Source organism: Ochotona curzoniae, unplaced genomic scaffold (genome assembly GCF_017591425.1).
Source record: "Ochotona curzoniae isolate NIBS_2020 unplaced genomic scaffold, NIBS_Ocur_1.0 contig_1889, whole genome shotgun sequence".
In the NCBI taxonomy this organism is placed as follows: domain Eukaryota; kingdom Metazoa; phylum Chordata; class Mammalia; order Lagomorpha; family Ochotonidae; genus Ochotona; species Ochotona curzoniae.
The window spans coordinates 9,254-22,310 of record NW_024465243.1 but is presented as its reverse complement, the minus strand read 5'-3'; the positions used below and the strand labels follow the sequence as shown (position 1 = coordinate 22,310).

The 13,057-nt window shown below is 47.7% G+C and overlaps 1 long non-coding RNA gene across 1 annotated transcript; it reads left to right on the top strand.

Annotated features, from left to right (window-relative positions):
* Positions 1-7,065: 7,065 nt before the first annotated feature.
* Positions 7,066-12,342, top strand: LOC121149124. The gene is made up of 2 exons (XR_005882618.1): positions 7,066-7,098; positions 12,271-12,342. It is a non-coding gene; the product is annotated as an uncharacterized LOC121149124 (long non-coding RNA).
* Positions 12,343-13,057: the final 715 nt, after the last annotated feature.

Here is a 13,057-nt window from a genome sequence, read left to right as displayed (position 1 = left end):
TACATAAGCCTGTCTACTCTAAAACCGGACCCAGCAAAGCAGAACTCATACAGTTCCATGTGCTGCCTCCAGCCCCCTCACACTGGATCCCAGCAATGACCACAAGTGTCTTCAGTACCTGTGATCCTATCAAAGAGGAACCAGGGAGAGCACCCAGCCTCAGCTGCCAGTGGAAGAGCTTCATTACAGAAGCAAGAATGGAGTAAGGGCATGGCCTTAGGGACCTGGACAAGAGCTTGACTGCCTCCAGGACACTGGGGGTTCCCGTTTTCTTTGAGCTAAGCACTCTTGATTCTCACTGAGGCACCTGCTGAGCTGCCACCCCATGCATTATGGCCAGCAGGATTCTCCTAGCCTGAGACACCTCCCCCACTCTGCCCAAATTCTACAGTATCCTGTCTACTGTCATCTTCACATCCTGTGCATGCCCAGTCTCCTCTTCATGGCACAGGGTGCACAGGCCTGGTGTCAGCTACTGTAACACAATCATGGAGGCTGGGGCTTTAGCAAGAAATGAATTTTCGCTGTATGTGCCACTGGGGATACACTCAAAACCTGGGACTGGGGTCCAGCTGTTTCATACCTGGTAAGCACCATGGTGACTCCCATGCCCACATGGGGAGCCGCTACAGGTGGCCAGTGTGCCAATAGGCTCTAGGCTCTGCCTGCTGGCTGCCCATCCAGGGAACCCTGGGATTTTGGTTTTCTGAATGCTGCTCAGACAGCTCCATGCCGAACCTGAAGTGCTTTGGGGACATGAAAGAACCCTAAAGATTTGCAATGACAGTAAATCTTCCTCAGATGAACCTGCAACTAATACAGTCTCATCCCACGTGTTTTGAATGATTTTAATTCCCAATATACTTCCAAAACCTTTTGATACACAGAAATTGGGTGGGAGCACAGAGAAATCTCTCATCTGCTTTGAATGTGTGAGGAAGCCATGTAGTGTTAACTACAGGAACAGGATAGGCAACTTGTAGACGACAGATTCAGAACAGCATTAGACAATTGTAAAAACTACAAAGACATACAGGGGTATCAGGACTGACCCTACTAATCTATTAACAGGTGGTCATATGCACAGAATATGGGAGAGCCCCAGAGCAGAGCAGTAGGACAGGAGGAGGCTTGTATCCCAATCATAGGGACTCTAGGATTCCCACCAAGGTCTATCAGAACAGGCACCAAGGACTACATCACAATTGCCAAAGAGACCACGGGGAGCTGAAATGCCTTCGGAGACCGAGAACTCAGAGGACATCCATACCCCCTCTTTGGACCTACTAAACGAGATGGGGGAAGCCCAAGTCCTTCCTCATAGGATCCAAAGTCATTGGAACAACAGCCAGGAACCATGAGTGGTCCTCAGAATCAGAAGAACAATAAACGTCCTTCGGGACAAGGGAGAGGAGCTTTCTCCGGTCCTTCCTTAGTTCCAGCTCTGGGCCCCCACCCTCGACAATAACGGACAGGGTCGTGCCAGACCCCCCCACGCAAACACACACACACACACACACACACACACACACACACACGGAATAGATAAGCGCAGAACAACAAAGAAAGATTGGTCAGCATGGAGTCACACATACCCTGCTAGGTAGAACACAAAGAACAAGTACTTCTCACCAAGGTATGAAAGATTTCTAGCACACCTCCCCTAAACCTGCTATGCACCTCAATTGTTAAAATGTCACTGAAATAGTCGCAGGAGGTTGCTAAAAACTTACATGTAGTTTTAACATATTGTTTACTCAAAACTATGTCAATTAATTCCATAACAATATATATTGTTGCTGCTGGGGCTTTTAATTGATCAGGATTTTGCCCTCTTGGCCCTACCTTCAGACAGGGAAGGTCTTACCAGGAAGCAGATGAACTTATCTGGATAATAAGATGCTGGACTCTATGCTTGGTATATGCTTACAATGAAGGTGAACTTGAACTATGGTCTCACAACAAGGTGGAGGAGACCAGTATTGGGGGGAGGGTTGGGGGAGGAGTGCAGGGAATCCAGTACCTATGGAACTGTGTCTCATAATACAATGTAATCAATAATTTAAAAAAATAAATTAAAGAAAAAAACCTGGGACTGTGGAACAGGGTCAGCCTGATGGTGCCTTCCTCACACACTCAAGCTGAGGTAGTCTCTCCATCCTGTGGATGAACTTCATAGGATTCCAGTGCTTTCCGAACACGGAATTGGATTGGGGGCATGGGGCACAGTCAGGGTGGCAGGGTGGTATACCAGGATGAGCCTCCACCTGCACTGCTGACATGGAATATGGACACAACTTTAAGTCACAGATGCTCCACTTCAGATTCTCCCTGATAACAGCCTGAAGAAACAGTGGAGGCCAGCACAGTTCTCAGGCTCCTGCATCCACAGGGGAGACCCGGAAGAAGCTCTTTGGTTCACTGCTTTGCATAGATCCAGCTGCAGCTGTTATGGCCAATTAGGGAGTAAACTAGGAAAAGTAAGATATCTATCTACGACAGCATTTCAAATAAAATCAAAAGAAAATAACTTTTTAAAAAATACATGTGATTTTGTAGCCAGGCAGATGGCCTAGAGGCTAAATCCTCACCTTGTATACACCAGGATCCCATATGGACAGTGGTTTGTATTCCTGCTGCTCCACTTCCCATCCAGCTCCTTGATTGTGGCTTGGGAAAGTAGAGGATGACCAAAAGCCTTGGAAACCTGTACTCACATGTCACACATGGGAGACCTGGAAGCAGCTTCTGACTTCAGATCAGCTTAGCTCTGGTCATTATGGCCAGCTGGGATGGGAGATCTTGTTCTTATCTCCTTTCTATATATCTGCCTTTCCAATAACTTAAAAATATAAATCATTTTAAAAAAGCTATTTAAATGTGAGTTTTGCTACATGAAACTCATATCCTTTCAATTTCATCAGTTTTCTTTCCTTTATTGTGTGATCTGTAATTAATGGAACCCTATCTGCTTAGCTCTGGTTAACAATATACTCTGTAGGATTGTTACCCTCTCATTGGGCTGAAACATGGGTAATGTGAATTTCATGTGACTCAATGAGTCTACTTTAGTTAGTTATCCCTGGACCAAATAACCTTATCATTCTGTTAACACTATGGATTTTTCCATTTTTGTGGCCACATGACAAAGCCAGTAATCATGGCACATGAACCACTAAATAGCTGAATTGCATTTTTTCCTCTGCAGAGCTTCTGATGGCCAACACTGCAGCTACCCCTTCTGCATGCTAGGCCAATGGAATCCCAGATACTTCTCTAAAGATAAGGCTATCTGCTCCTCACACAGATGTTACCATCCATTCAGTAACATCTGCAGTGTGACTGATCAACCCATGAGCCAACAATTCTGCAAGGCAGGAGACCAGGCTGAACCCCATTTCCCCAGAGGGTATGGATTTGCTCTGCCCTCGGAATGCTTTCCGGCAAGTCTCTCTGCCTGATGAAGTTCCTCTGTGAGGAATCCACATTGTCCCTCAGTGGTCACATCCCCTCCTTGGATATACCACCTCCAGGTCCACAACTGTTGGTCACTCTCGATTCTTACCACTTCTGCTGTGGAGAACTTTGTCCAATGCATAACTGGCATGGCAGTTCTCAGAGTCACTGTAGTGTTGCCAGACAGAGGTTCCACTGACTTAATGCTTCCTACATCGGCCATGTTCCTTTTGCAAAACTTGCATATCTAACAATGGAATCTAGGGATTTTCTTTGGTCCAGACACAACAAGGCTTAAATAACTGGTCATCCTGTCTCATGGTACAGTGTCCATGTACCTCATTATACTAGATCTAGTTCCAGATCTTATCCCTAAGTTGGATAACTTAATTTTTGAAAAGCTTTCACATTACCCTTTCATTGTTAAAAACCAGGTGATAATTCTCAAATTCATTTACAACTTTAAGCTTTCTTAGCCTATTTAAAAATGGGTTTAACAATAACCCCAAAGGTGTAGAGATGCATCAACAGATAAACCCATTAACATATGTGCAATGGATTAATCATTGGAGGTTTTCATTCTTGTATTTTATCAATTGCTGATTGTCTTCCTTTCATTTGTCTTCCTTTCATTTACCATATATTTTCTCAAAAATTTGCAACTATATTTAATTCAGTCATCTTGCACTGGGTAACTCTAGAATGCTTATAACTTGTATCAATAATCACTGGTTTGCCTTGTGCAAGATGCACAAGGATTGCACAATGTCTTATCATTTCATCATCTATATATCGATATATGTAATAATGGCTGACTTACACTCTTAAAAAACTGATTTCTTTTTATGGGCAAACCAGATCAGATTTATGGAGAGAAATAAGTTCAAAAGATCTTCCACCCCAAATGGATGCAATGGACAGAGCCGAACCAATACAAAGCCAGCTTCTTCTCAGTCTCCCACACACGTGCAGAGTCCCAAGGCTTTAGACCAGCTTCTAGTGCTTTTCCAGGCCATAAGCAGGGAGCTGGATGGGAAGTAGAGCAGCAGGAACTTGAACTAGTGCCCATATGGGATCCTGGCAATTGCAACATAAGGATTTAGCTATTGAACCATTGCACTGGGCCATCAATTTGATAAAACTTATATAAAACAAGCTATAATTGGAATATCAAGATCATCTTGAGTGACTGTTTAAGATCAAATTGTATAACTTCCCATAAAAATGCTTGTTTTAATATTCTTTACGTTATGATACAGCAAAGAACATGTCTGCTCTATTTGGAAACCTCCAGGCTTTGTGAGGAAAGTTCCTCCGAGGGGTTCTGTGTTCATACCACACGTGCCAGTGCCTACCTGTTTCTACATTTGGCACAGGCCAGGAGACTCACTGGAGGAAGAACCAAGCAAATGAAAACCCAGGACCACTTGCCTTTCTCCACCCTACCTATTTTCTGTCTTTCCTCCCATCTGCCCACTCTTACTAACTCCAGACTCCTGGCTGTTCACCCTCTCTCCAGGTTTTCTAGGTGCTGTCACTGTGCTTCTTCCATCTCCACTAGAATTTGGAGGCAGAACTCCTTCATTACGTTACTTTAAGCAACTCAACTATCAACACTACAGAGTACACAGGCAGACCTGGGACATGAAGAAACTCCTACAGCAGGGCTACAACATCCCCGTGATGGAGCTGCTGCTTTGTTTCTGACCATCAGTAATGCCACGCTCTTCCCTCCCACATTTCTGACTTGTGAAATTGCACCCTCCATAGCAAGGACAAATCAGTATTTCAAATGAAACAAAACAGCCATCAGGACATAAGAGAGCATGTTAATGAGTTGTGTGTTAAACAAACAAACATGCAAACAAAAAACACAAAGAAACAAAAATACCTGCTCTGCATATCACTCCACCAGGCACCAGGAAGAGCACAGTCACAAAGAGACCAGTGCAGGATGACAAACAAAACTAACACAAGGGCTGCCCTCTGAACACACTTTCCAGCCTCCACAAATGCTGAGGATTGGTGCTGAGCACAGAAGTCACCAGGTGAAGTGGTGATCAGCTTTATATCTTGTAAAATTAGCAGATCACCAAAAGGTGGTTGTCCTGAAGCTCATTGTCAAATTATGCACCAAACTCATCATTTTTTTTACATTCAAAAAGAAAATATTACTCATCTAGGAGAACAGGAGAGGGACATAAATACTACATTTGACATCTCCTGCATATACAGGAATAACCAAAAATGCCAAAGGTCTAGAGGACAACATATATAAGGACATTAGGGGGGCCACCATGTAAATGCAGGCTGTGAAAAACATCTGTCAGATACAGTGGGAGCAGAACCAAAATCTAAAGGATGCTTCTGAGAGCTGAAAGGTACATCTGGTCTCATCTTGAGCAGGACACAAGCGTAGGGAGGGGATGAGGGGGAGGCATGGGAGCCCTCTCAATAGTGTTTCTGTTGGACAGAGATGGGCTAGGTTACCCTGGCAGCAGAGGTAGGTGTCCACATTCACACCAGGTGACAGGTGAAGCACGTTTCAAGGAGGGCTTTCCAGCTCTCACAGAAGGATGTGCATGCAAATGTGCATGATGTATACACCTGACATACCTGGAGTCACACAGCAGGTGCAGTTTTGCTGCAGATCAGAGCACTTCACTTCCCATCACTGATCTCATCAGACAGTGAGGCTGGGAGACAAGGAACAGGGAGAACCAGCTTGTGATACAGCAAAGGTGACTGAATGGAAATCGATCAGACTGGACCTTTCAGAGACATGGCCAAGAGCCCCAGGACCACACCCATTCTGTATCTGAAGGGGGAGTGGGCATGAGAAACTGGGTTGTTCACTCCCCTGCCAGTGGATGAAGATGAAATACAATGGTAGTAATTAAGTGAGCTGGCTGCCCACTTTCCTGGAAGTAACTGAATGACTGCAACAAGATTCCAGTAGAAAACAAGGAAAAATGGTAGAAGAATAAATATGCACCCTTACAACATAAACCCAATTCTGATCTATGCAGAACTGACTCTTTGCAAGATAGAAAAAGAGCAAACAGAAGGAGGGGGCAAAGCACAAACCAAATATCTGATGTTCTTAAGAGACACACTAAAATCATTAGGACTTGTGGGGAGCTGTAGGGAGCCTGCATCCTACACCCTACACGGCCAGTGCCAGACTGCCGCTTCCTCCTGTGCTAGAAAAAACAAGCTACAGGAAGTCTGCTGTGATTGGCCCAGGGGTGTGTGGATGGCGCGTGGACAGCGCGTGATCTGTATGATGATTGGCCTGCCCACTGCGTGCACAGGTGACCTTTACTTTGATTGGCCGGGTTACCCAGCATATAAGGGAGCCAGAGAACTGGGGCGGGGGGGAGAGAGAGCGCGTCATGGAGAGAGCAGGAGAGAGCGCGCCTCGGACGGAGAGAGCGCACCCCGCCGAGAGAGAGAGAGCGCACCTCAGAGAGAGAGAGAGCGCGCACCTCGCGATGGTGTGGCTGCTGCACGCCCACCGCACGCTGGTTTTGCTGTGTTTTCTCCACAATAAAGGCTCCGCAAAGACAACAAGTGTCCGGGTTTGACTTGCTGGCCAAGGGACCCTGACATCTGGTGCCGTGACTCGGATCGGAACTACAGGTAAGCGAAGCGGGGAACGCGAAAGGGAGCTGAGCAGGGACTCAGGGAGCTGCGGAAGCAGGGAACACGAAAGGGAGCTGAGCAGGGACTCAGGCAGCTGCGGAAGCAGGGAGCGCAAAACGGAGCTGAGCAGGGACTCGGAGCCGCGGAAGCGGGGAATTTGAAAAGGAGCTGAGCAGGGACTCAGGGAGCCGCCTTGAGCGGGAAGCGTACGCTAGGTTCGCGGGATAGCGACAAGAGTAAGCTTACCAGAAGTGGTAACAATATGGGAAATTCAAATTCTTCAGTACACATGCAGTGTTTACTGCAGAAGCTACTGAAGAGGAATGGAACGCCGGTGAAGGCACAGACAGTACTTTCATTTTTGCAGATAGCACAGCGGCATGCTCCGTGGTTTCTAGAGGAGGGACTCCTAACGCTGCCACAGTGGGAGCGTTTAGGTCAAGACTTAGCCCGAGCGGCTCAGCATAAGCCCCTACCACCGGGGACCGTAGGGTTCTGGATGTTTGTTAGATCTTGTTTAGCGGATAAGTCAGGAAAGTACAGAGAGATAATACAGGAGGGAGAGGAGGTTCTCCGAAACATGCAGGAAGAAGCCTCTACTTGGGAAAGGAGTGAACAGGGGAGTTCAGAATCTGAAAGTGACAGCGAATCTGATGAAAAGTCAGGCGAGGAGCTAGACCAGCTTGCCAACAAGATGAACAAGGCCTCATTGGACTCCCGCATGGGCTCCCGCAGGCCGCCTCAGCAGCCTCCCTCAAGTGACCCACCAGTGAACCCTAGCGCCCCTCCTTGGCCTGCGTGGCCAGAGAGGGGTGCGGGATTTGGCTGGCGGGACCTTGTGGAGCCCGGCCAGGTGTTCCCTGTTCATGAGGATAGGAACGCTAGGGGGGGGGGCCATGGCCGTGGTTTTACCTCCCCTTTGATTTCAAAGTGATTAAGGATTTGAAAACAGCCGTCGATTCTTATGGTGTGCATGCCCCCTTTACAATTGCGCTGCTAGAACAGATTAGTTTTAATGCCCTGACCCCAGATGATTGAAACAGTTGGCCAGAGCCACTCTCTCCCCTGGCCAATATCTGGTCTGGCGGGCCGCATATCATGAACTGGCCATGGACCAGGCACAGCGTAACGCACAAGGTGGAAACAGGGAATGGAATGCCGATATGCTGCTGGGAGAGGGAGCTCGGGCAGGAAACAATAATCAACATGAGTATCCTGAACCAGTTTATGGCCAGATTCAACAAATAGGCCGTACTGCGTGGCGAGTTCTACAGAGTAAAGGGGACTCCGTTTTTCCATCTCTAAAGTGACTCAGGGGTCTAACGAGCCCTACGCTGATTTTGTGAGTCGCCGCATGGAGGTAGCAGGAAAGCTTTTCCCCGATGTAGAGCAGGCTATGCCTCTGGTCAAGCAGCTGGCTTACGAGAATGCTAATAAATGGTGCCGTGAGGCCATCCGTCCCTGGAAACATAAAGATCTAGATACATGGATAAAGATTTGCAGGGATGTTCATGATCAAGTTACTGCAGGGGTGGTACAAGCCAGAGAGCAAGCAAAAGTGTTGGGGGCGATGATTAAAGGCAAAGAATCGGGAGGTAGGACGTGCTTCCAATGCGGCAAGCCTGGCCACTTCAAAAGGGAGTGTAGACAGGGCCGAGATGCACGATCAACACCTAAACCAGGTCCCTGCCCTAAGTGCGGCAAAGGGAATCATTGGGCGAATGAATGTAGGTCCAGACAGGATATTACAGGACAGCCTTTGGATTATGGTGCTCGGCCAAAAAACGGGCCGAGGGGCCCAGCACCTCGGGGCCCCAGCAGAGTGTACGGGGTGCAATCCAACAGCCCAACATCCTTCGGGCTACCCCAGGAAGCGCAGGATTGGACCTCTGTGCCACCTCCCACCTGGTATTAACTCCGGAAATGGGACCACAAGCTTTAGACACCACCTTCTCTGGCCCACTTCCTCCAGATACTGTGGGCCTTGTTTTTGGTCGCAGTTCCAAGACCCTGAAGGGGCTGGTAGTTCACCCAGGGGTCATATATTCTGATTATACCAGAGTAGTTAAAGTAATGGTATCCTTCCCCAGAGGTGTCACTGTAATTATCCCTGATGAGCGCATTGCCCAGCTTCTTGTTTTACCCAGTTGTCACAGGAGATGGCGGAGTCGTTCTGCTCCACGTGGAAGCCAAGGCTTTGGCTCCTCTGGTGATGCCCTTGTCAATTTGTCAGTTGCCTTGCAAAATCGCCCCATGGCCACCTTAACTATTAAAGGAGTTCCATTTGAAGGTCTTTTAGACACGGGAGCAGATGTGAGCATTATCCGACAGGGTGATTGGCCCAAGGACTGGCCCATCCAACAAACTTCACAAACCCTACGGGGACTTGGAGTGGCCAATCAGCCTAGGCAAAGTGCAGTTGTATTGCCATGGCAAGATAAAGAAGGACATCAAGGATCATTTCAGCCCTACGTCTGCCCCATTCCTGTGACTCTATGGGGACGGGAAGTGCTCAGCGCCATGGGCTTGCAGCTGAGCAATCAGTTTAATCAAGTAGGAAGCTTGCAAGCCTGGCACATTATGGCAAGTATGGGATATTCAGGAAAAGGGATAGGCAAAGAAGAGCAGGGAAATGTGGATCCTGTTAGCGCCCGACCCAAGTTAGGACGACAGGGACTGGGTTTTCAGCAGGGGCCGCTGCCAAACAGCAGGTATTAAAAATCACTTGGGTGTCCGATGGACCCGTGTGGGTGTCGCAGTGGCCCCTTACTCATGAAAAACTGTTGGCTGCTCAGGAGCTTGTCATGGAACAATTAACCCTAGGGCATATAGTCCCTTCCACATCACCTTGGAATACCCCTATTTTTGTGATCAAGAAAAAGTCAGGCAAATGGCGATTGTTGCATGATCTTCCCGCCATTAATGCCACCATGCAGCCTATGGGTGCCGTGCAACTTGGTGTTCCATTAGCCACTGCCGTTCCTAGAGATTGGTATTTAATTGTGATTGATATCAAGGATTGTTTTTTTTTCTATACCTTTGCATCATCAAGATTCAAAGCGTTTTGCTTTTACGTTACCTTCCATTAACCATCTAGGCCCAGATCAAAGATATCAGTGGGTTGTGCTTCCACAGGGTATGATGAATAGCCCCACTATGTGCCAATTATATGTAGCCCAGGCATTGTGCCCAGTCAGAAAAAAGTTTCCACATTTGTGCATTTATCATTATATGGATGATATCCTTGTAGCAGGAGAGCAAAGGGTAGAGGTGCAGGCCACCTTAGTGTGCCTGAAGCAGGAACTAGCAGCCTGGAAGTTATATATTGCCCCAGAGAAGATTCAAGAGGGCCAAGATGTCAAATATTTGGGCCTGCGTATGACTGCTCGACAGGTGGCCCCGCTACAGGTAAATATTAAATTGGATGGGTTAAACACTCTTAATGACTTTCAACAGCTTTTGGGCCATATCAATTGGATTCGCCCGTACCTGCGTATTACCACCAAAGATTTAGAACCATTATTTTCCATCCTTCATGGAAGCCCTGCCCTGGATTCTCCTCGGACGCTCACGCCTGCTGGGCGCAAAGCCCTAGAACTGGTACAGCAGCGCTTACAAGAAGCACAGGTTGAGCGTTGTGATCCTACCCAACCCCTATCTGTTTTAGTAATTCCAGAGAGTATTCCTGCTGCCTTATTGTGGCAAGGAGGACCATTAGTCTGGATTTATTTACCTATGCAACCCTCCAAAGTGCTGGCTGCCTTTCCTGAACTTATGGGTCAAGTGATTTTGAAAGCTGTTGAAAGAGCTCGCGAAGCTTTTGGTATTTATCCTGCTATGTGTGTTACTCCCTATTCAAGGGCTATGATTGATGTTCTATGTCAGACTATGGATGTTTGGGCCATTTTAGCATCCTGTTTTGCCTTACAGTTTGATACTCATTACCCATCACACCCTTGGGTACAATTCTGCAAACAGGTGCCACTTTGTTTCCCTCGGATAGTCAAGGATAGGCCCATACCCAATGCTGCGGTGGTCTTTACTGATGGTGCCAAAGGCGGGACTGGTGTAGTAATTTGGGATACCCGCATTTTTCCCATAGCCATTGCTTCTTCTTCTCCGCAGGCTGCAGAGCTAGCTGCCGTTGCCCTGGCCCTGCGCCTTGTGCCTGAATCATTTAATCTTTTATCTGATAGTCTCTATGTGGTGAATGCTTTGAAGCACTTGGAGCTGGTGGAATATATTTTGCCACGCTCCACCATCTATGAAGCTTTGTTCCAGGTTTGACAGCTTTTGTTGTCCCGAAAAAATCCCCTCTATATTGGTTTTATTCGTGCCCATTCTACTCTACCTGGACCCCTGGCCCAGGGCAATGCTATGGCTGATGCTGCCTCTCGGTTTTTATTGGCACTTTCGGTGGAAGAAGAAGCCCAGCGTTTCCATCAGCGCTGGCATGTTAGTGCCCGCACCCTAATGAAGCGTTTTTCTATCGCTCGGAAGACAGCTCGGTCTATAGTTAGAGAATGTCAATCTTGTGCTCCTTTTCTTTCTCAACCTCATGTTGGTGTGAATCCACGTGGTTTGTTACCCAATCATGTGTGGCAGATGGATGTTACCCATATTCCAAGCTTTGGTCCTTTATCCTTTGTTCATGTATCCATTGATACCTGCTCAGGAGTCCTGTTCGCTTCAGCCCATACAGGGGAGAAGGTGCAGGATGTTATCTCGCACTGTTTGCATGCCTTCGCTGCTTGGGGCGTGCCCCGTATGTTGAAAACGGATAATGGCCCTGCTTATACAGCAAAGGCCTTTGCCACTTTTTGTGCAGAATTTGGTATTACACATTCCACTGGCATACCCTATAATCCCACAGGCCAAGCCATAGTGGAGCGTGCTCATTCCACCCTCAAAAATCTACTTATAAAACAAAAAGGGGGAGTAGGGGCCACCCTTTATCCCAATAGCCCCAAACATCAATTGGCCCTTGTCATTTATATTTATAATTTTTTTATGTTAAATTTGGATGGCCGGTCTGCTGCCGAACGCCATGCCCTGGGTTGCGGCATTACTCAGGAACAAGTGATATGGAAGGATGTGTTAACTAAACAGTGGAAGGGCCCGCATCCGGTGTTAAGGCGGACGCGAGGTGCAGTTTGTGTTTTTCCACAGGATTCAGAAGCCCCTGTGTGGATACCAGAGCGCCTAACGAGAGTGGTGAGAGCCTCCGTGCCGGACAACATCCAAGATGAAGCCCTGGATGCTCAGGCCGGTGATCCTGCTGGTAACACTGCTGCCTCCTGGAACACTGAGCCAACAGCTTCAACTATGGGCGATCGTGAAGGCATGGCCAGTGCCATTACTGGTGACCAATAACTCATCAATGCTGCCCCCATTCTTCAACACTGATGCGACTATTGGACTACTGGTGGTGTCCCTGGACAACACCACATTGCCATCCACGAACCGGACAATTCAATTGCACGGATCGGTTTGTTTTCAAAGCCGGCCGTGGACAAATGGGACCAGACTTTGCATCCTATTGGCGAACCAGACCATTGGACAATTTCAGAGGAACAGCTCAGGAAGATGGGCACATCTCCTCACGGGTCAGGTACCACGCTTTTTTGCCAGCGCTCACAATGCGGGAACCATTTTGTGACTGGGAGTTTGTCAGCTCCTCCCTCGTTGTATGGACCAATGGTCATGGCCGCCGGACTGGACTGACTGCCAGAGCACTGTCACCCTTGTAGGGTGGCTCCTGGCCTGAACTTGTCCAATCTGTTTCTGACTTATACTAATGACTGCGGAACCATGGACTAATTGATTGTTAAAGTGTTTATCCTTTGCTAAGCAGTGGGCTGGAATGATTGGTGTATGCGTGCTTGTGATGATCTGAGAGCCTGGGCCATTCGCACTCTATGCAGACGCATTTCAGCAACAGCAACAGCAACAGGTG